Below are 22,837 nucleotides of genomic sequence, written 5' to 3'. Positions count from 1 at the left end.
ATAGTTAAAAATGTTTCGTTAAAATTGATCGTTTTTGGAACCAATGAGGACTTCTCCTAAGTTATGATATCTTAACATTTTTTCCTCAGATGTTAAGACTTTTAATTTTTAGGTTAAAATAGGGCTATATTTTTGTTTTTTCTTTGTTTGCCATTATGGAAGATAAATAGCAGCCCTGAAACTGTTTAAAAGTTTGCTAAGAAGTCTAATAAAAAGAAAAGCATTTAAATTGATTTTTTAATTAGAAATAGTAATAAAGATTAATTACTTTGGAGGCATGTGTCGATTATCTCCCCATCCTCTTTTTGAAAACCAAAATATGGTCACCCTACAGTGTATAACTTAATGTGACTTTGTTAATAATGTTCTTTTTATGTTCTATGAGTCTAAAACAACGCAATGAGAATTACTGTACATGTTTCTACTGATGAGTCTGTGCACTGTTATGCTGTGTTCACAGGAAATTTACTTTTTTGTTCATCGTCGTTTATTGTTTATTTTTGATTTCGTGAAACGAGCAGTTTGTTTTGCTAAGGGTAAGTATGTAAGACTAACTGAAGGGAAAATGAGCATCTGCTTTTTCTGTGGTAACTGTAGCCTTATGCTACTATTATGAAAATAGTAGTTCAAGTTGTTGTGTTATGATGGAGTAGCAGTAAAAGTTAATGTCTGTTTTGCACACCAGTCTCCTAGCTGTTCTTGCCCTGATCCAGTCCTCAGTGGGTATCATTGCTTCATGTCGCTTGTACATGCTTAACCTAAGATTGTTTTTAACATCTCGGCGTCCTCTCCTACTGAGTAGTACTGTATATACAGATGCAGCCATTCAAAGTGTGTGGTACAGACACGTACCGGAGGTAATTGGCTACGGCGTTGTGCATCGTGACGTGCGTTGACGATAAATACCGTGGTACGTGATTGGTTGACCGACAGGGGCACTCGTGGTATGTTGGTCGGTTGTAAAAAGATTTACAGTAAATGTCTTTACTGTGCCCGTTTTAGCATTGAATATTTATATGGAATTTTACCACTGAAGGGAAATCTTAGTAGCTGAGCATAAAAAGAATAGGAGCATACTGTAACGCGTGTGAAGGCCATAAACTATATTAATTTTGGAACATAAACATACAGTATATGGTTGGTCTCGGTACTTTAAAGAAAAAATACACACCAGTATTCCATTTCTCCCTAAACATTTTAAGATTCGAAGTCTTTAACTAACGTGATACCGGAGTCAAAAAGCATACTTTTAGAATTTGATTAAAAAGGAATATAATATGGAATCACGTATCTAAAGAAATTAATAACGATATAATTATATTCATGTACCGCAACACAAAAATAGTACATGCTGTACATTGTCTGTTGATAGTGTTTCTGTAGTGCTTTTTCAGTACTCTGCATGTGACCTTGCCAGTGGCGCTGTGGGTTAGGTTCCTGACTCCCACATCACCTGCGCTGTGTTCAACTCCTGCTGGAGCCATGACTTCTTGTTTTAACAAACATTTCTTTGAAAAAATAAAACGTTTTCCTCTGTCAGAGATTAAATAAAACCTCACTCGCACCAAACAAATTTATATTTCTAAATATCACAACATGATCGAATTTAAGTCATTTTAATAACAATGAATAGTCACCTATGCGTTACAATATAAACATTTATATTGATTTCAATCGTGTTTTGAAACGCGGGTTTAAATATATGAGTTTTTTGATTCACAATCAGACAAATGCAACATAAATTGATATCTTTGTCTTCTAAGTATCTTAATAAACTTTCAGCATAGCTTTCTCCCCATTTAGATTTATTTTTCTTGGGAACTTGGGATCAAACGTGGAAAGATTAGATTGTAATCGTTTTTATTTTTTAAATACATTTTAGAAAAGTGTAATCTATACTAAAAAGCTGTACACCACCTGCTATAAAGATACATATTGTAATACTTCCGGGTTCGGATAGGACAGACACAAGAACTCAGACTTGCGGAGTTAAAGCAAGTTAAAGCCTTGATTTTATATATCACCTTTAAAAGTGGCATCTCAAAGCAAAGTAAATGCCCAACACTGATTGTACCCATCTGTCATGCTAATAAAGCACCTTGAATTAAATTGAATTGAGAGAGAGAGGGGGGCGAGGGCGAGAAAGAGAGCACAGCCAGGACAGACAGGCATCGCGTATCTAAGGAAATAACAGTATAACCTTGTTCATGCACTAACAGTGGCATGTTACATTAATAATTTGGGTGTCTCCTCTGGCCAGAAAGCTCTAAATTCTATTTTGAGTGCGGTTTTTGACTTTTTTTAAATTGCAACCCATAAATAAAGCTGATACTGTTTAGACTTTTAATTATTTTAAACTGTATTACAGCAGGACAATGCACAATGCAACGTAAATTGCAAAAATGCACTTGGAACCTGTCCAAGCCCTACTTTGTCAGGCATTTTCTTTTACTGTAACGGACATAAAAACTCCCTTTCTTTTAACAGAGCATTTCATAATTTCTAACTACGAAAATTATTTAAACTGTGACACTTATCATTCAACCAGAGCTCGAAATATCACAAGGATCCTCAAGAGCACAGCAAAGACTGTATTAAAAGTATACTAGTGACAAACTAGTATACTTTAGATCTTTTTTCTGAACCGGGGAAAATCTAATCATGTTTCTCTATAACAATAATAAAAAACATTATTTTACATATCACCTTTATGTGATATCACTTTAAGGACAGCACATACAAGGGTTAATTGCACAATGGACCGCGCAAAGAAATTTAAAATAGTCTTCTTTAGTTGTGAGAGCAGGAGTGGATCGCAGCAGGCATAATCAGCAAATTAGGAAAACAAAGAACAGGACAGGTGAGACGTGTATCCAGAGAGCGAGTGATCAGAAAAAGGAACAGCTGTTACACCCAGGTTTTACGCTCTCTCTCTGCTGAATGAATAAAAGCATTTTATTAAAAACGCGTTTGCGTTTGTCTGGGTATTTACTTTGTAATCTGTGGTTTACATCTACTGTATTGCTTTGAGATGCCACTTTTAAAGGTGATATGTAAAATAAAGTTTTTTATTATTGTTATAGAGAAACATGATCAGATTTTCCCTGGTTCAGAAAAAAAGATCTAAAGTGCTTACACCTAACTTTCTTAATTAGAAGTATTTAAAACAGTGAACTACTGTAGGTGTAACAACATTCAGAAATACAATCGAGAATAGTTTTGTTTGTTTGTGTTTGTATAGATGAAATGTTCCTAAAACGTGTATCATAACAAAATTAAAGTCGATTGAAATCTTTAATCTTTCCACTTGTATGTCATCGGAAAATACAAGAAGTTTCTGCTTTGTGTAAGGATGGTATCAAAAAGTAATCTAAGTGGTGAGAAAGCTGTGCCCAATGATAATTAAGGGACTTAAAAGTAAAAGGAGATGCTTCATATTGCTTGACTAATTTTAAAAACTAAGTTATAAATGCAGACGCTCTCTCTTAATATCTAATATCTTTTAAATTTTTATAGAGAAAAAGAGGCTGTACAGTATTTGTTACAATATAAACATTTAATGTCAATCTTTAAATCAACAATTGATTTAAAGACGATCTGTCAAAGTGCAATGAAACCTATTACTCAATTCTTATGGACTCCCAGTCCCGCCAGGGATTAAAAAATAACATGGAATCGCGTATCTAAAGAAATAACAGTATACAGTAACTATGTTCATGCACAAACAATAGCATGTTACATTATTATTTTGGGGGTGTCCTCGTGCCAGAAAGTGCTAAATTGCATTTTGCCTCAACACTCCATTCTCAACAACAACAATTCACAAACAGCCAGAACATGTAACTCCACATTCCCAAATAGACCTCATTTCCATAGCCCCACCCCTTATGCAAAACCAACATCCCTCCCCTGTTCTCTCTCTCCGCTGGCATTTGTAATCATTTTTATTTTTAAATAAATTTTAGCAAAGTCATGTATTTTAAAAATCTTAAGATTTAGTTATTTATGTCTTTATTAAGTGGTTTCATTAGTGACAAAGGCTAAACTTTCTTGGAAAAATGTATTTTATGTAAACCATGTTTGCTATTAATTCATTTAGGGCTAAAATATGTTCATTGTCTTCCAATGAAAGAAGGGTTCCTTTCGCCGTAGTCCAGTTGACATTAGAAGCTTGCCACGCCCGGACTGTTATACCAACGCATTAGCATATTAAAGCGATTTCATTGAGGAGCCTAGCTTTCTTAACTAGTAATACTGTACTTCCTTGGTTTTGGAGGGGGGAGATGTCTTTCGCTGGAAATTTCGTCCCCTTCTACTTTGAAAATACCTGTGAAACTGGTCTAATTCGTCACAGCCAGCACTCCCGCTGGCCGCCCACGTGTTATGCTCTTTGTTAATGTCTAAGCTGGAACACATCCTTATATCTCATTTTGTATTTCTTTAAACACAAAATACGCCAGCAGCCATATCACCCTGCAACTCACAACTGGCAACCCACTGAAGCTAAGCAGGTGTGAGCCTGGTCAGTACCTGGATGGGAGAGCTCCTGGGAAAAACTAAGGTTGCTGCTGGAAGAGGTGTTAGTGGGGCCAGCGGGGGGGCGCTCACCCTGTGGTCCATGTGGTTCCTAATGCCCCAGTATAGTGACGGGGACACTATACTGTAAACAGGCGCCGTCCTTCGGATGAGACGTAAAACCGAGGTCCTGACTCTCTGTGGTCATTAAAAATCCCAGGGTGCTTCTTGAAAAGAGTAGGGGTGTAACCCCGGTGTCCTGGCCAAAATTTCCAATTGGCCCTTACTAATCATGGCCTCCTAATAATCCCCCTCTATGAATTGGCTACATTACTCTGCTCTCCTCCCCACTGATAGCTGATGTGTGGTGAGCGTTCTGGTGCACTATGGCTGCCGTTGCATCATCCAGGTGGATGCTGCACATTGGTGGTGGTGGAGGGGAGTCCCCATTACCTGTAAAGCGCTTTGAGTGGAGTGTCCAGAAAAGCGCTATATAAGTGTAAGCAATTATTATTATTATTATTATTAAACAAAATCGTTTGCCCAGCAGATGCAGCCATTCAAAATGGGTGAGGTATTTCGCTGCATACCGCGACATGACCACCGGGGTATCACGCAGTTCACGTGTGTCACGTGACTAACTATCCGGCGTCGCCTTGTAAAACCGCCAGGGGGAGCTTAACCTCTCATGTACAGCATTTGAGCCTTTAATTTTGAACTGTGTATTACAGCATGTTAATCATCAGTCATTAAAATGTTGGTATATTTTATGAAAGCAAGATCGCTCAGTTGGACAAAAGTACACAACCTACCTTTATCAGAAATATTTATGCATTAAAGCCTTTACTGAAGATATTACTAATAGTATTAATAATTGATGACTTTGGACAAGCTGTATACTCAAAGTATAATTTCTTTAGCACATTTGTACAAGCACTTGGAATCTGTCCAAGCCATACTTTGTCAGGCATTTTGTTTAACTTCAACGGGCATAAAAACTTCCTTGCTTTTAACAGGGCGTTTCATAATTTCTAACTACGAAAATGATTTAAAATGCGACACCTATCATTCAACTAGAGCTTAAAATATCACAAGGAAAAATACACAGCGGTATTCCATTTCTCCCTAAACATTGTAAGCTTCGAAGTCTTTAACTAACGTGATACCGGAGTCAACAAGCATACTTTTAGAATTTGATTAAAAAGGAATATAAAATGGAATCGCGTATCTAAAGAATTTAATAACGGTATGATTATATCCGTGTACTGCGGCAGGGCTGTGTAGGGCTGTTTCGCCTGCTTGCTCATGCGAGATGTCTTGTAGCCTACTGGTCTAGGTGCGTGACTACCAACTGGCAGGTTGTGTGTTTGAATCCAGCTGGTGCTGGACCTTTCAGTTTTATTTATTTATTTTTTAATCGCGTAACATAAACATATTACCGTATGCAAACTGTACTGTATACAATATGTATATGTAAATTTAATGTCTTAACTGTGCCCGTTTAAGTATTGAATATTCATATCTAATTTTACCACTGAAGGGAAATCTTAACATAAACATACAGTATATGGCTGGTCTCGGTACTTTAAAGAAAAATATACACACCGGTATTCCATTTCTCCCTAAACATTGTAAGCTTCGAAGTCTTTAACTAACGTGATACCAGAGTCAACAAGCATACTTTTTGAATTTGATTTAAAGGGAATATAATATGGAATTGCGTATCTCAAGAAATTAATAACGATATAATTATATTCATGTTGCAAAAGAACTGCAACGGACATAAAAACTCCCTTGCTTTTTAACAGAGCGTTCCATAATTTCTAACTACGAAAATGCCAGGTGAAAGGATTTGTAAACATATTTTGTTAAAGCAAGTCAGTTTTTTCCGCAACACATAAAATACATTTTTCCAAGAAAGTTTAGCCTTTGTCACTAATGAAACCACTAAATAAAAACATAAATATAGAAATCTTAAGATTTGTTTTATTTAATGTTGGTAGCAGGATGAACTGTCAGAGTGTATATTTTGAGGCAAAGGTGCTGCAAGATGTTAACAGTGAAAAAGGTATTTAGAAATGAGTTATTTCAAGATGAAAAAGAAAACATACACGAAACATGGTTTCATTACGACCAGAATCGGTCTTGAGATATTTTTAACTTGATTTACAGTATTTGAGAGGTATGTCTCAACACCGATACTACAGTGCTTAAGTACTGCTCACGTATATGTTTCTAGGTTTATATTATGCATTTCATACGGTCAAATTACTTTTGAGCAACTAATAAGAAGCGCGAAATGGTATGCGTTTTAGTTTCGTTTTGTGCTGGGACCCGTGGATTGATTAGAGATCTCAAGTACATTCAAGTCATTTTTTAAATGTTGTAGTTCGTCTTGAAAAAATGTTACGAGTACATCATCTATCAACAATTACACAGGTTCTGTTTCCATATTGCGGATTTTGGTTAGGTATTATCAAATCCAGTGGCGCTGTGTGTTAGTTTACCGAGTCCCATGTCACATGGTCTGTGATTGAAACCTGTAAAACCGGTTTAATTCGTCACAGCCAGCACTCTTCAGCTGTGAGGGTCTTCTGCTCAGAATGAAACACTAAAATGTTTGTGTATATTCTAATGGTAGTGGGGGCAGGGTGTGTGGGAACAGGTTTGGTTGAAATTGCATTGGAGATCTATGTTCTTCACACCTGAAACATTTTCTCTGAAAGCATTTTCTTCGCAGTTTAACCGATCTTGTTACAGCATGTTACAGTTTACTATTATTAACAATATTAATTTTAAGTGCTTAATGTAAAATCTTGTAAAAATATATTTTCATTGTTCAAATATACATTAAGTCTGACTATCATATAATAAGTTAAATACAAAACTAAAGAAAAAATAGGGTTAAATATAATTCAAAATATTTTGCTAACAATGTTAACTGTTTATGAATAATAAAATGTATTAACTAAGGAGTAGGATGGCACAGTTGTTAGTATGTTTTTTGTTTTGTTTCTTTTTCAAAAATACAACAGTAGTACCTGATGTCTCAGTGGCTTTCAAAATTAAATTATGCATGCAAACCTGTGAACTAGAAAGATAACTAAGATATCCATCCATTATATTCCATAATATCCATGAAATATATGGCGCTGAAATATGTGTGACACAGTGGTGGCCTGACACGGTGAGGTGCCCTGGCAGCTGTGTGATGCAGTGGTGGTCGGGTATGTAGAGGTGCACTGGCAGCTGTGTGTTGTGACGCAGTGGTGGCCTGGCACGGTGAGGTGCGCTGGCAGCTGTGAGATGCAGTGGTGGTCGGGTATGTAGAGGTGCACTGGCAGCTGTGTGTTGTGACGCAGTGGTGGCCTGGCACGGTGAGGTGCACTGGCAGCTGTGTGGTGTGACGCAGTGGTGGCCTGGTACAGTGAGGTGCGCTGGCAGCTGTGTGGTGTGACGCAGTGGTGGCCTGGCACGGTGAGGTGCGCTGGCAGCTGTGTGGTGTGACGCTGTGGTGGCCTGGCACGGTTACATGCGCTGGCAGCTGTGTGGTGTGACGCAGTGATGGCCTGGCATGGTGAGGTGCGCTGGCAGCTATGTGGTGTTACGCAGTGGTGGCCTGACAAGGTGAGGTGCCCTGGCAGCTGTATGATGCAGTGGTGGCCTGGCACGGTGAGGTGCACATGCAGCTATGTGACGCAGTGGTGGCCTGGCACGGTGAGGTGCGCTGGCAGCTGTGTGATGCAGTGGTGGTCGGGTATGTAGAGGTGCACTGGCAGCTGTGTGTTGTGACACAGTGGTGGCCTGGTACAGTGAGGTGCGCTGGCAGCTGTGTGGTGTGACGCAGTGGTGGCCTGGCACAGTGAGGTGCGCTGGCAGCTGTGTGGTGTGACGCAGTGGTGGCCTGGCACGGTGAGGTGCACTGGCAGCTGTGTGGTGTGACGCAGTGGTGGCCTGGTACGGTGAGGTGCGCTGGCAGCTGTGTGGTGTGACGCTGTGGTGGCCTGGCACGGTTACATGCGCTGGCAGCTGTGTGGTATGACGCAGTGATGGCCTGGCATGGTGAGGTGGGCTGGCATATAATGAATATATTCATGTGCATCCAACACACAGTTCAACGCTAGCAACTACACAAAACCAAAAATATGAGCTCTACTTGCCACTTACAATACCAACAGTACCAGCTAACTTTAGTAGTGACATTTTCATGGATCTTTTTAACAATAAAATTTACAACATCAGACTTCAGACACAATTAAACAGGCCTCAAAAAAGTCTGGTACAAACATTTTCAGCATGGTGAAACATGGTGAACATTTCCACCACTGCGTCACACCACACAGCTGCCAGCGCACCTCTACATACCCGACCACCACTGCATCACACAGCTGCCAGCGCACCTCACCGTGCCAGGCCACCACTGCGTCACAACACACAGCTGCCAGTGCACCTCTACATACCCGACCACCACTGCATCACACAGCTGCCAGCGCACCTCACCGTGCCAGGCCACCACTGCGTCACAACACACAGCTGCCAGTGCACCTCTACATACCCGACCACCACTGCATCACACAGCTGCCAGGGCACCTCACCGTGTCAGGCCACCACTGTGTCACACATATTTCAGCGCCATATATTTCATGGATATTATGGAATATAATGGATGGATATCTTAGTTATCTTTCTAGTTCACAGGTTTGCATGCATAATTTAATTTTGAAAGCCACTGAGACATCAGGTACTACTGTTGTATTTTTGAAAAAGAAACAAAACAAAAAACATACTAACAACTGTGCCATCCTACTCCTTAGTTAATACATTTTATTATTCATAAACAGTTAACATTGTTAGCAAAATATTTTGAATTATATTTAACCCTATTTTTTCTTTAGTTTTGTTTTTAACTTATTATATGATAGTCAGACTTAATGTATATTTGAACAATGAAAATATATTTTTACAAGATTTTACATTAAGCACTTAAAATTAATATGGTTAATAATAGTAAACTGTAACATGCTGTAACAAGATCGGTTAAACTGCGAAGAAAATGCTTTCAGAGAAAATGTTTCAGGTGTGAAGAACATAGATCTCCAATGCAATTTCAACCAAACCTGTTCACACACACCCTGCCCCCACTACCATTAGAATACACACAAACATTTTAGCATTTCATTCTGAGCAGGAGACCCTCACACCTGAAGAGTGCTGGCTGTGATGAATTAAACCGGTTTTACAGGTTTCAATCACAGACCATGTGACATGGGACTCAGTAAACTAACACACAGCGCCACTGCATTTGATAATACCTAACCAAAATCCGCAATATGGAAACAGAACCTGTGTAATTGTTGATAGATGATGTACTCGTAACATTTTTTCAAGACGAAGTACAACATTTAAAAAATGACTTGAATGTACTTGATATCTCTAATCAATCCACGGGTCCCAGCACAAAACGAAACTAAAACGCATACCGTTTCGCGCTTCTTATTAGTTGCTCAAAAGTAATTTGACCGTATGAAATGCATAATATAAACCTAGAAACATATACGTGAGCAGTACTTAAGCACTGTAGTATCGGTGTTAAGACATACCTCTCAAATACTGTAAATCAAGTTAAAAATATCTCAAGACCGATTCTGGTCGTAATGAAACCATGTTTCGTGTATGTTTTCTTTTTCATCTTGAAATAACTCATTTCTAAATACCTTTTTCACTGTTAACATCTTGCAGCACCTTTGCCTCAAAATATACACTCTGACAGTTCATCCTGCTACCAACATTAAATAAAACAAATCTTAAGATTATTATATTTATGTCTTTATTTAGTGGTTTCATTAGTGACAAAGGCTAAACTTTCTTGGAAAAATGTATTTTATGTGTTGCGGAAAAAACTGACTTGCTTTAACAAAATATGTTTACAAATCCTTTCACCTGGCATTTTCGTAGTTAGAAATTATGGAACGCTCTGTTAAAAGCAAGGGAGTTTTTATGTCCATTGCAGTTCTTTTGCAACATGAATATAATTATATCGTTATTAATTTCTTGAGATACGCAATTCCATATTATATTCCCTTTAAATCAAATTCTAAAAGTATGCTTGTTGACTCCGGTATCACGTTAGTTAAAGACTTCGAAGCTTACAATGTTTAGGGAGAAATGGAATACTGGTGTGTATATTTTTCTTTAAAGTACCGAGACCAGCCATATACTGTATGTTTATGTTAAGATTTCCCTTCAGTGGTAAAAGGTTTTAAGGAGATGATATTTTAAACCTGATAAAAATAGTAGGAAACACAAGTTTCTTGCTGTGAAAATTTAGATGGGGAAGTGTACTACTGGTAGCAGTGTAGAGCTCTCTGTGGTGGAGTGCAAGCGGCTGTTCTATGGGCCAGTGGTGTAATGGATAATGCGTCTGACTTCGGATCAGAAGATTGTAGGTTCGAGTCCTGCCTGGCTCGTGAGGCTTTTAAACCTCTCAGGTTCCTCGGTAACAGGTTGCCGTCATGTATATGAACTATAGAAAAGCATTTGCCACAACCCGTAAATTAGCACACAAGTGTGGGCTAGTTAACACAGAACTGTATGGAGATCATCTCCAGCTCCGAGCTCAATTGCAATGAAAAAAAATGCAGAACAGAACTGGAGAGCAGCTGAATTTGTGCTCAGTAGGGTTGGGAGGACTCAGCATTGCTATTGTTCTAATTGGCATGAACTGCAGGGGATCTGAATCAGAACATGTCAGTTAGTTCGATCATTGCGTCAATATGTAGGCCACGTTAATATAGAATTATTACTTTGTCTGTCTCGTCTTTGTATATAGCTGAATGTCCCTGACAATTTCATGTTAGTTTTTAAGAACGACATTGGTGCTAATATATACATATATAGCATATAAGGAACACGTAAAAGTTGAGTCCATGCTGAAAAGATAAGAAAACCGCCACAACGTTCCATCTTGGAATAAATCTTTACTTGTTGTTTTGCAGCCTACCCATTCTGACCTAACTCCTCCCTTGAAATTCCCTAACAGATAAGGGTACGTAACGGCTCATGCGATGCTCAGTTGCAATTTGTCCCAAAACAAACAAGAACAGCAGCTGAGGGTTTGAGTTTGAACATGCACTGTATTAAAGCAGCTTTTATTTCCATTGATAAATGCTAGATATTCCTACAGAGATTCTCCAGGTGAGTAAGCGATTCCTGTTCCTGTTTCTATTTCTGTTTCATATATATATATACAGTATATATACAGTATTGTACTATTATTATATAATTCGTTACACTGTGGCTGTGTTGTGTGTGTTAAGCTGCTGTTGCACTGCAATTTCCCTCACGGGATCAATAAAGTATCTATCTATAAGAAGACATTACCAACAACGACCACAAGATGGAGATATTGTCTAGACATTACCAACAACGACCACAAGATGGAGATATTGTCCAAAGAGGCAAGAAGGGCAAAGCCGCGATAAGGTAAAATCATTTTTTGTAAGAGATTGCTGTCAGAATGCACATCCGTATCCCAAACAGAATCTCTAGTAAAATATGATCATTTGTGAAACAGGCAAATGAGTGTCTACTACAATATGATTGCTACAGATGCAGCCATTCAAAATGCGCGGGCGATACCGCATTATTTTCCGGTACGCTGTACGCAGTCTACCGCGAGTTACCGGTAAATACCGCGAGTTACCGGTAAATTCCGCTAGCAAAATAATAGCATCCGGAATTTCCGCAAGGTGGAGCTAATAAAGCTCAACTTCTCATGTTTGAGCTGTAGCCATCAAAGTCTTTAATGAAGATATTACTAATAGTATTAATAATAAATGACCTTGGACAAGCTGTAAACTCAAAGTATTGCCCTGGTCCACATTATTTTTCTCATTGACCGTCTTTGTAAAAGTAACGCCACAGCATTTCGCAATCACGCATTTTTTTCCAATCATGCAAAGTACAGTGATTCACCATGTCTTTCACATGCTCATAAAAGAGGTTGATTTAGGAACATAAACATATTACCGTATGCAAACTGTACTGTATACAGTTTGTATATGTATATGTATATGTATATTTAATGTCTTAACTGTGCCCGTTTAAGTATTGAATATTTATATGGAATTTTACCACTGAAGGGAAATCTTAGTGCCATGGTTTCATTATGACCAGAATCGGTCTTGAGATATTTTTAACTTGATTTACAGTATTTGAGAGGTATGTCTTGACACCGATACTACGTAAATACTCCTCACGTATATGTTTCTAGGTTTATATTATGCATTTCATACGGTCAAATTGCTTTTGAGCAACTGATAAGAAGCGTGAAATGGTATGCCCAGGGCGTTTTAGTTTTCGTTTTGTTTTAATACAGTGCGGTGGATTGATTAGAGATATCAACTACATACAAGTCATTTTTTAAATGTTGTAGTTCGTCTTGTAAAAATGTTACGAGTACATCATCTGTCAACAATTACACAGGTTCTGTTTCCATATTGCGTTTTTTGGTTACGTAATATTATTTTCTAATTTCACGTTGTGAATATATGATTTGGGCAAACAGAGCCGCAAAGAAGTACATTATGGGTTGTTGTTTTTTTTTTCAGTTTTATCTAAAATAAGCAATGCTTAAACCTTTGTCTGATTCTTGTGAAACTATCCACACGACAGTTACCTAGGAGTTGACTTCAGTGGTCACTGATGGGATGTTTCTAAAAATCCATCCTCTGTAAAACATCTTCTCTAGTTGTTCTGCATATGTATTCGCTAATGAAGCTGTGTGTTCTGAGCCTGGTTCTCTACATTTCTGTATGAACCAGCTTAGAGGGCTAAAGACAGCTTGTGTTTAAATTGAGTGTAAGGTAATTTATGCTTCTAAAGTCATGGTCAGCATTTATTATTGTACTGTGCTGTAAACTTCTTCTGTGCCTAATTACATTATTTTATAGTCGATAATGTTTCTGTAGTGCTTTTTCAACCCTCAGCATGTGTCTGCGCTGGTGGTGCTGTGGGTTAGGTTCCTGACTCCTATGTCACATGGTCTGTGGTTGAATCTCATGGAACTATGACTTTAATTTTTAACAAACATTTCTTTGAAAAAATGAAACATTTCCCTTGGTCAGAGATTAAATAAAACCTCACTCGCATCAAAACAAATTTATATTTCTAAATATCACAACATGATCGAATTTACGTCTTTTTAATAACAATGAATAGTCACCTATGCGTTACAAAATAAACATTTATATTGATTTGAATCGCGTTTTGATTTAAATCGTAAACGCGTGTTTAAATATATGTGTTTAAAGGCGATATACTGTATAAAAGCGCTGATTCTTATGGAATGTGTTCAGCCGGGGATTCAAAAAAAATATTTTTTTTAATCGCGTATCTAAGGAAAATTGCAGTATAACTTTGTTCATGCACAAACAGTGGCATGTTACATTATAATTTGGGTGTCTCCTCTTGCCAGAAAGCTCTAAATTGCATTTTGAGTGCGGTTTTTGACTTTTTCTAAATTGCAACCCATAAATAAAGCTGATACAGTTTAGACTTACTGTATTCTAAACTGTATTACAACATCACATTGGACAATGCAACGTAAATTGCAAAAATGCACTTGGAATCTGTCCAAGCCCTACTACGAAAATTATTTAAACTGCGACACTTATCATTCATCTTTAAATAAACTTTATTTTATATAGCGTTTTAAGCGAATAGGTAATTAGATTGCTCATACACCTAATCGCTTTTTCTACATAAACACAGCGTGATTGCTCTCTGAAAATGCTTTTTTCTTTATATTTAGGCTCAGATTTCAACTATAGATCGTATTATTATAAACTTTCTTGGAAAAATGTCTTTTATGTAAACCATGTTTGCTATTAATTCATTTAGGGCTAAAATACGTTCATTGTCTTCCAATCGAGTCGAGTTGACATTGGAAGCTTGCCACGCCCGGACTGTTACACCAATGCATTAGCATGTTGAAGCGATTTCATTGAGGAGGCCATCTACTAGTTAGCACTGTACGGGTTGTACTCGTTAATGTCTGATGACATACAAGTGGAAAGATTACAGATTTTAATCGTCTTTTTTCTGAACCAGGGAAAATCTCATCATGTTTCTCTATAACAATAATAAAAAACTTTATTTTAAATTATTTTACATATACCGCTTGCACATCGCATGACTTTAATAAATCTATTCTTTATTAATACTAAATAAATAATACTAAAAATACTACAGCAAAGAGGTCACTTGATTTTCGGAATAATTCCAAATAGCACAATGATCCACTGGCATCCCTGAAGTCTGTTTAGTGCATAATCTTCCAAATACAATCACTAAGCAATTATAAAAATTATACCATCCTATTTCTTTGTGATGTCCTGTAAAAACTAAACCTATTTTTATAAGGCTTTTACTCAAAAGATTTCCAAACACACAAAGCATTTGTGAAGCACTATAGTATTTCTAAAGGTTAATGGTACAACATCAATCATTAAAGCTTAACAATAAAGTTTAGATTGCTGACTATGGACTAACTACATTAACTAACTGCAATGCAACAGTATACATTTTACAAGAATATCTGGTTGAATTCTTGCATTTGTAGCCAATTAAATGCGAGAGAAATAAGCCAATTTAATTATTTCACAAAAATAATGTAATATAAAATGGATGTTTTTAACTTTATTGTAGTGTTTTAGAAACTAATATGTCTTCAAAAATGGTTGTTTTTCACTCCTAGGAATGAAAGCTGTTGTTATATAATGTTTATTTTCAAATTTTGAAAAATCAAAGGATTCTAGCTTTCTCCCCTTGCAGGCATCGGACACAGAGAACCTCATGGTTTTCCTAAAAATCATGTTTTATGTTCCCTGGTGTTCCAAACTTAGTTTTAATCAATTTTAATTTGTTATTATGTTAAAAACAGGGTAATACATTTCTAATTGGACTATAAATAATGTCATATTGTCTGCTATAAAACTGATGTTTTCAACTCTATTGTAGAGATTCTAGAATCAACTAATAGAGAATTGAAATAAAAAAAGAGCATAAGAAAACATTACCAACAACGACCACAAGATGGAGATATTGTCTAGACATTACCAACAACGACCACAAGATGGAGATATTGTCCAAAGAGGCAAGAAGGGCAAAGCCGCGATAAGGTAAAATCATTTTTTGAAAGAGATTGCTGTCAGAATGCACAACTGAATCCCAAACAGAATCTCTAGTCAAATATGATCATTTGTGAAACAGGCAAATGAGTCTCTCAGGTGCCCATTGCTCATTTTCAGACACATTTATGCAATACTTTCACCATGCGTTGAGCAATAGGGATTAAAGATACCAGAGGTAAGGTTTAAAAGTGATTCTGAGGTGCAACACATCAGCGATATAGCTAGGCATCTGAAATGCGGGGTTTGAGAGCCCTTCAGGGAACACCGTACCCTAAAGGTACCAGAAGTCCACTAGTATAAGCATTAAGTCACTGTCATCCCTGTTACAATGTGATTGCTACATATCTTCATTTCTTTGGTTTTTAAGGAGTAAGAGTGCAGGGGGTCTAAATCTGCGATCCAGTGTGTTGAAGTATTTCACAACACTACCTGTAGCCCGTATGGAAATAAATACTAATTCTGATTATTGCCCTGGGCATGTACCAATAAATCACTGAGCATATATATATATATCACTGTGTTGAAGCTAGAGACCTGTATGTAATATTATGGTGCTAAAATGTCATTTTCACATATATTAATCTAATAAATGATTGCTTATGCTTAATAAACAAATCTAATTAAAATAAAAGCTTAAGTTTTGTATTTGTCTTGTACCATAGAACATGATTTTCTTTGTATTTCAAGCCCACAAAGTGTCCAAATGATGCACGACATGATATAAGGAAGATTATCACATGCATATCGGTATTATCTTTCTCATGAGAATGCATTCCTTTCATTACCTTTTAATTTTTAAAATGAACTCAAGTTGTGTATAATGTAATAATTTAAGTAGAATAGAATCTAATAATATAATGATCCAGTGTGTTGCACTACTTCACTGCTTCACTGTTCTATGCCGTCTGGAAATAAATCCTCAGACTGCTTACTGCCCTGGGCTTGTACCAATAAATTACAGGAGCACATCTATATATCACTGCGTTGAAGCAGGAGACACACAATCACTGCAAACACATCCTAAATACAGTGTTCCAGCACCTTTGACCTCATCCAGAACGTATCATTTCTTGAAAGGGATGGCTGTCCGAATGCACATCTGAATCCCAAACAGAATCTCTAGTAAAATACGATCATTTGTGAAACAGGCAAATGACTGTCTCAGGGGCCCATTCCTCATTCTCAAGACACATCTATGCAGTACGTACACCATACATTGAGCAATAGGGATTAAAGACACCACAGGTAAGGTTAGAAGTCATTCTGACTATATTCTAAAATATTGGACTCATATTCTTATGATGGCAGACATGATGCTGCGTTTAAAACCGGGGTTAATGGACATTATATGACTGTCAAATCTGTTTTGTTTTGGAGACTCTTGGCTGCCTATATGGTACAGTGCAGCGTGAAGGAAACATTTTCCAAAACTGTGTCAGCTCAAAAGTTGTAAGAGAACCTCTCCAGCTGCTTTAACTCTCTTCATTTTCGTCATTTAATTGTCTGTCGGCACTATGTGGCAGCGTTGCATGACAACCCATCTCACCAAGGAAAGGAACCTAACAGCTTTGGTAAGAGAGGAGAAAAGGACCTGGCCAGTAAGGGGCTCGAACCCGCGACCTTGGCGTTATTAGCACCATGCTCTAACAAACTGAGCTAACCGGCCTCACGACAGTTGGTGTCTGCAATAGCATACATGAAAGCGTGATACAATTTCTGTGGCTACATTTGTTGCACGTCATGCACAGTAAGAGTGTTTCTAACACCAAATAAAAAGTGAATATTAGCGATCACGCCTTCTCCTCAGTTAACCCACTGAAACCCTTGCTGTTAACAGTTCTTTACTGCGTGCTTTACGAGCACCTACATATCATGTCGGTTCTTTCAGCTTTATTCATTAGGTTTTCAAAGGCATAAGTAGAGCACCAGAGGCGCGAACGCAAGATGTGTGGTTATCTGAAGAACTCATTTCCATGGCAGCAGGGCCAAGTGATTTAGCGTATTTATAGTACCAGGAAAGGAGAAGCGGCACTTCGCCTTTGCCGCGGAGGCACAAGGATACGTGTGGCAGATGCCATAGTTGGCAGGATTCAAACCTGCGCAGGGAGTTCTCAACGGATTTCAAGTCTATCGCCTTAACCACTCGGCCACGACTACAGCAAGCTCACCCCCGCCGCATTCCTCCTATAATCTAACACAGAGTGCGAGGTGGCTGCGGAAACGTTTTCAAAGTCGCTCTCCGTTAAAAATAAATAAATACCTTTGACAAAATACGTGCCGGCAGACAGACATGCCTCAGAGGGTTTAAGGCTGGCTTCACGTTCAAATGATAAAGTCTCCCCGTCCGGATATCAAAATGCAACTTTGGCAGACAGAAAAAACATCAACAAACCACAAATGTGGACAAGGATTTTACAAGCTGCACCACACTGCACTTTCCAAAGCATTTACATTCCTGTTAGACGCAGGAATTGCCTTTGATTTGCGCGCTTACGAACGCCATGGAAAACGAAACAAAACTAAAGCCCTCAGCTCCTGCACTTGATTATAATGCCGTTACGTGTCGAAGCAGGAATTTATGTCATCCTACCACTGCAATACGGGGAATAGAGGGAAATGAGCACACGCTACGTATGTCTCAATCACTCCCTAGAGTAGTAAGGCGCATTAAAGGGTGCACCCCCATCATTAATCGTTGCGCCTCTGTGAAAGGAAAGCTCTTGAGCAGTCTTTGAAACAGCTCGGATGAAACACTTGATTGCTTCCATGTGCATCTGGAGCCCATTTCTTATTTTCACTTCACGCCGCCCAAAGCATTTCTAAAACAGGAGATTCGTGTTTGGGAATGCGCCCTGCCCTACAAATAAAACAGGTCTACGGGTCTGAAACCTGCTCCACGGAAAACAGTTCTGTTGTGCTTTTGATCAAAGGGAGATTCGCTGTTCTTACTTTTTGATGACAAAACACCCAAAGGGGCCTCTTTGGAGCTGGATTCCAACCAGCATCCTAAAGTTTCTTGGCGGTATCCTTTACAGTCCTCTGTTCGGTCGACAAGGGACAGAAGGGGGCAGCTTTCCTCACACACACAGTGCAATGTACTGTAGTGTTCCCGTTCATTGAATTCGCAGTTCTGCATCAGACCTCTAACTCGTTTCCTTAGTTTGGATTTAAGCCATGAAGCAGGCTTCTAGTGTATAAACGTCTAGAGAAATCACAAACTATTTGAGAGGCCATAATCCCAGGGGGAATTGACAAAGTCTATCCCTAAACACCTAGTGCAATCTCTCGAGAGACTGTCAAAAATAGCTTTTTCCGTTTGCGTTGCAAGTAAGTGAAAACGCGGTCTCAAACCAGAGCCACTTGGCAGCAGCGGTACGTAAATACTGTTACTGTCACTGCTCGATACCGACGTTAGCCTACTGTTAGAAAATGTACAGCTCTAGAACCGGAGCAAACGACAGGAGGGCCAACGCCGAACGGGCACACGTGTCAGACATAGAGCGCGACGAGAATGGGACTCAAACCCATGCGTGCAGAGCACAATGGATTAGCAGTCCATCGCCTTAACCACTCGGCCGCCTCGTCGAGGGATCTGGGCTGTCCGGACATGGGTTGGCGCGCTCCAGATGATCTTTTTCTTTTTTTTCCCTCGTACTCGAGGGTCATTTTCCTGTTCCACATGCGATTTCAACATTTTCCTTGGGAGATGTCAAGCCAGCAAGCCACTGCTGTGGTTCAGTGGCCAGTGTGGAGTTCAGTGGCCCTATTGTACACAGAAAGCACATTGAGCTCCTTGGACATGAAAAGTTCCAGATAAAAGCCATTTGTCACCCTTTCTCTTGGTGTTGATGTTGCTATTATATGTAAAGGTGGCAACTTGCTCAGCGAGCAGGCGGAGCACACACCGAATGCAGATGTGTCTGAGTGGTGTGTCCAAGTGGCTGTCAAAGGACAGCTCTCCTGGGGTGCCGTGGCTTAGTTGCTTAAAGTACCTGTCTAGTAAACAGGAGACCCTGGCTCCGAATCCCAGCGGTGCCTTTTTTGTTCTGTCTTCTCGAACAGAACTGATCATTATGGACAACCGCCTACGGCTAGACTTAATTAAATGCAAGCATTCATTTCCTGTCTTGAACGACTTGTTTTTCTTATAATGGATGCATCTTGCAAAACATGAAATACAAACCTTGCAAATCAGCACTCGCGGCTGGCAAAAAAAAAAGAAGTCAGCAATGTTTTTTTCTTTAACCTTAACCCTTCTAATGGAGAAGAGTTAAACGACCGAGTCTATGCAGCTTAAACGGTGCGCACGTCGGGTTCTTAGCTGAAAGGGTGGTAAATCACGCTCACCCCAGTTCTTAATCTTTTAAAGAGGATACAAAATTGAACCTAGTCGCCACGTCACATACATCCTGTTCAACGATAAAAAGGTAACGTCTATCCTCGCTCCAGAGTCAATCTCACGTTGAGGGCATATTTTTTTCCACTTTACCATGAGTCGGGCTCGGCTGCACAGAGGCGAGAGCAGAGCAAAGAGGTCACGGGGACAGGGGAGTCACACGCTGGCTGTTTGAACACGTGGAAGATCACTGAGGACTCCACAGTATGTGGATCCTCTGTGCGCAATCAGTCCGCACTCCGGACTCTGAATCCTGCCATCCGAGTTAAGATCTCGGCAGAACCTGAGGTGCAGTTCTTTCTTAAAACGTAATCTGGTGAGCATTTCTAGAATCGTACTTGTATAGATGCAGCCTTTAATGTGTTGCTAGGTTAAAACTGATGACTTCTTGAACTTCAGTAGGCAACTGCCCTCTTGATTTCGGATTTAATTTCTTTATTACAGGGGCACTTTTATGAAGACAGAGTCATGTTCAGGTACTTTGCTTGATGGAGGAAGCTCATTTCGGACTCTGTGATCTGCTCACCTGGAAAGGTCTGTTGTACTACTACAAGAGAGAAGTAGAGTCTGGAAGAAGGGACAATTTTATGATTCTTTGGAAGATAATGTTTTTTTTTTTCTTTGAAATCGAAATGAATCAGAATATCAGTGCAAAAGACAGACTCTTGGTTTGGTTTAAAGAGATATGGTTTTAAAACAGACAAAATGTAGAAAACAGGTGTTTCTCACTTTTGGTAAAGAATGGACCGGGGGTAATATTTTACTAGTTGCAGTGCTGATCTCACTGGGTTACAGTCCTGCAGTCTCACACCAGGGCCAGTGGTGCAATGGATAACGAGTTTGACTACGGATCAGGAGATTGCAGGTTCGACTCCTGCCTGGCTCGGGTCATTTTTTAAACGCATCGGGCTACTCCCTAAGTAGTCTGTGCTACTTACTGCATTGTAATCGTACCCAGTAAGAGATTTCCTTCATGTAAATGAACTGCACCTGACAGCTTTAGAAAAACACCTGGGCTCAGTACGGTGCTGAGAGCTCAGCGTTGCTGTTCTAATTAGCACGCACTGCATCGGCTATGAGCCCGAACTTTTCAATTATTCCGATCAGTAAGTCAACACGTAGTCCACATGAACGGTAGAAATATTCTCTTGTCTGTCTCTTGTTTGTATAGACCTGAATGTCCCTGACAATGTACTGTTAGTTTTAATTGAAGAACGGCACTTGTGTTCAAATATACCAGACAAGTTTATGTAACTGCTCATGCGACACTCAGTTCTAATTAGTCAAGAAATAAAGTCGAACAACAGCTGCGGGTTTGATTCTGAACGTATGAGATTGCAGCGCCTTTTACTTCTATTGACAAATGATAGAGATTCGAAGAGAGATCCTTCAGACCAGCAAGCAAACCCACGGCTATTTCGGTTTTCTATCTAGGCAACGTTGGTGTCTGCTATAGCATACATGAAAGCGTGATGCAATTTCTGGGGCTACATTTGTTGCACGTCATGCACAGTAAGAGTGTTTCTAACACCAAATAAAAAGTCAACAATTAGCGATCACGCTTTCTCCTCAGTTAACCCACTGAAACCCTTGCTGTTAACAGTTCTTTACTGCGTGCTTTACGAGCACCTACATATCGTGTCGGTTCTTTCAGCTTTATTCATTAGGTTTTCAAAGGCATAAGTAGAGCACCAGAGGTGCGAACGCAAAATGTGTGGTTATCTGAAGACTTGCTTTCCATGGCAGCGGGTCCAAGCGATTTCGCGTTGTTATAGTACCAGGAAAGGAGAAGCGGCACTTCGCCTCTGCCGCGCAGGCACAAGGCGACGTGCGGCAGACGCCGGAGTCGGCAGGTTTCGAACCTGCGCGGGGAAGCCCCAACGCATTTCGAGCCCATCGCCTTAACCACTCGACCACGACAAAAGCGAGCCCGCCGCCGCCGCATTCCTCCTATAATCAAACACGGACTGCGAGGTGGCTGCGGAAACCTTTTTAAAGTTGCTCTCCGTTAAAAAAATACCTTTCACAAGATTCGTGCCGGCAGACAGACACGCCTCAGAGGGTTTAAGGCTGGCTTCACGTTCAAATGATATATAGTAATATATAATAGTATAGTAATATTACAATGGAAGTTAAGATGATTTTTTTCCACTATTTGCAAACCCTGTCTAATTGTCCTAACAGTTAGAACCAAAAACCTATTATTTTCAGTGTCCAGATCTCCTGGCCCCCTGCCTTTCATATGCATTCTTCAAGTAACACATTGCATGCTCCTTTATTTATTTTTCTGTTGATGTAGGGTGGGACCAGCACCGCAGCTAGGAGAAAATTATATAACATTACTTCCCAAATAAATGATGATTAATATCTTCTTTAGTATAATCTAAAAAGTGAACGGTTTACTAAGCTCAAAACTGAAATAAATGTATAAAATTTGGCTTGCATCATAGCAGTTGAGCAATAAAGTCTGTCCTAATTAAAGAGTACCCAAAGTTTGAAAGTACAACATAGAATAAGAATAGAGAAACGGCAAAACGATTTTGTGTCATCTTCCCCATTCACACTATTTTATGTGCCATTTTTTGCTTATTCACGTACTATTTTAATCAAAATAATATTAAGAAAGATCTGTATGTATTCAGATAGTATTATTATTGTTCATACTTACTCGTCAAAAGAGGATTGCTGAGATATTTGCGGATATACTTCTACGTTTGAAAAACGTGTCCAAAAT

The 22,837-nt window shown here is 39.1% G+C and overlaps 1 non-coding gene across 1 annotated transcript; it reads left to right on the top strand.

Moving 5' to 3' along the window:
- Window positions 1-10,909: 10,909 nt before the first annotated feature.
- On the top strand, window positions 10,910-10,982 carry trnar-ucg (transfer RNA arginine (anticodon UCG)). Its single transcript has one exon. It is a non-coding gene; the product is annotated as a tRNA-Arg (tRNA).
- The last annotated feature ends 11,855 nt before the right edge of the window (window positions 10,983-22,837 follow it).

The sequence above is a fragment of the Lepisosteus platostomus genome, chromosome 22 (assembly GCF_059453375.1).
Source record: "Lepisosteus platostomus isolate fLepPlt1 chromosome 22, fLepPlt1.hap1, whole genome shotgun sequence".
In the NCBI taxonomy this organism is placed as follows: Eukaryota; Metazoa; Chordata; class Actinopteri; order Semionotiformes; family Lepisosteidae; genus Lepisosteus; species Lepisosteus platostomus.
Note: the sequence above shows the minus strand (reverse complement) of the source record. Positions and strands in the feature narration are given on the sequence as shown.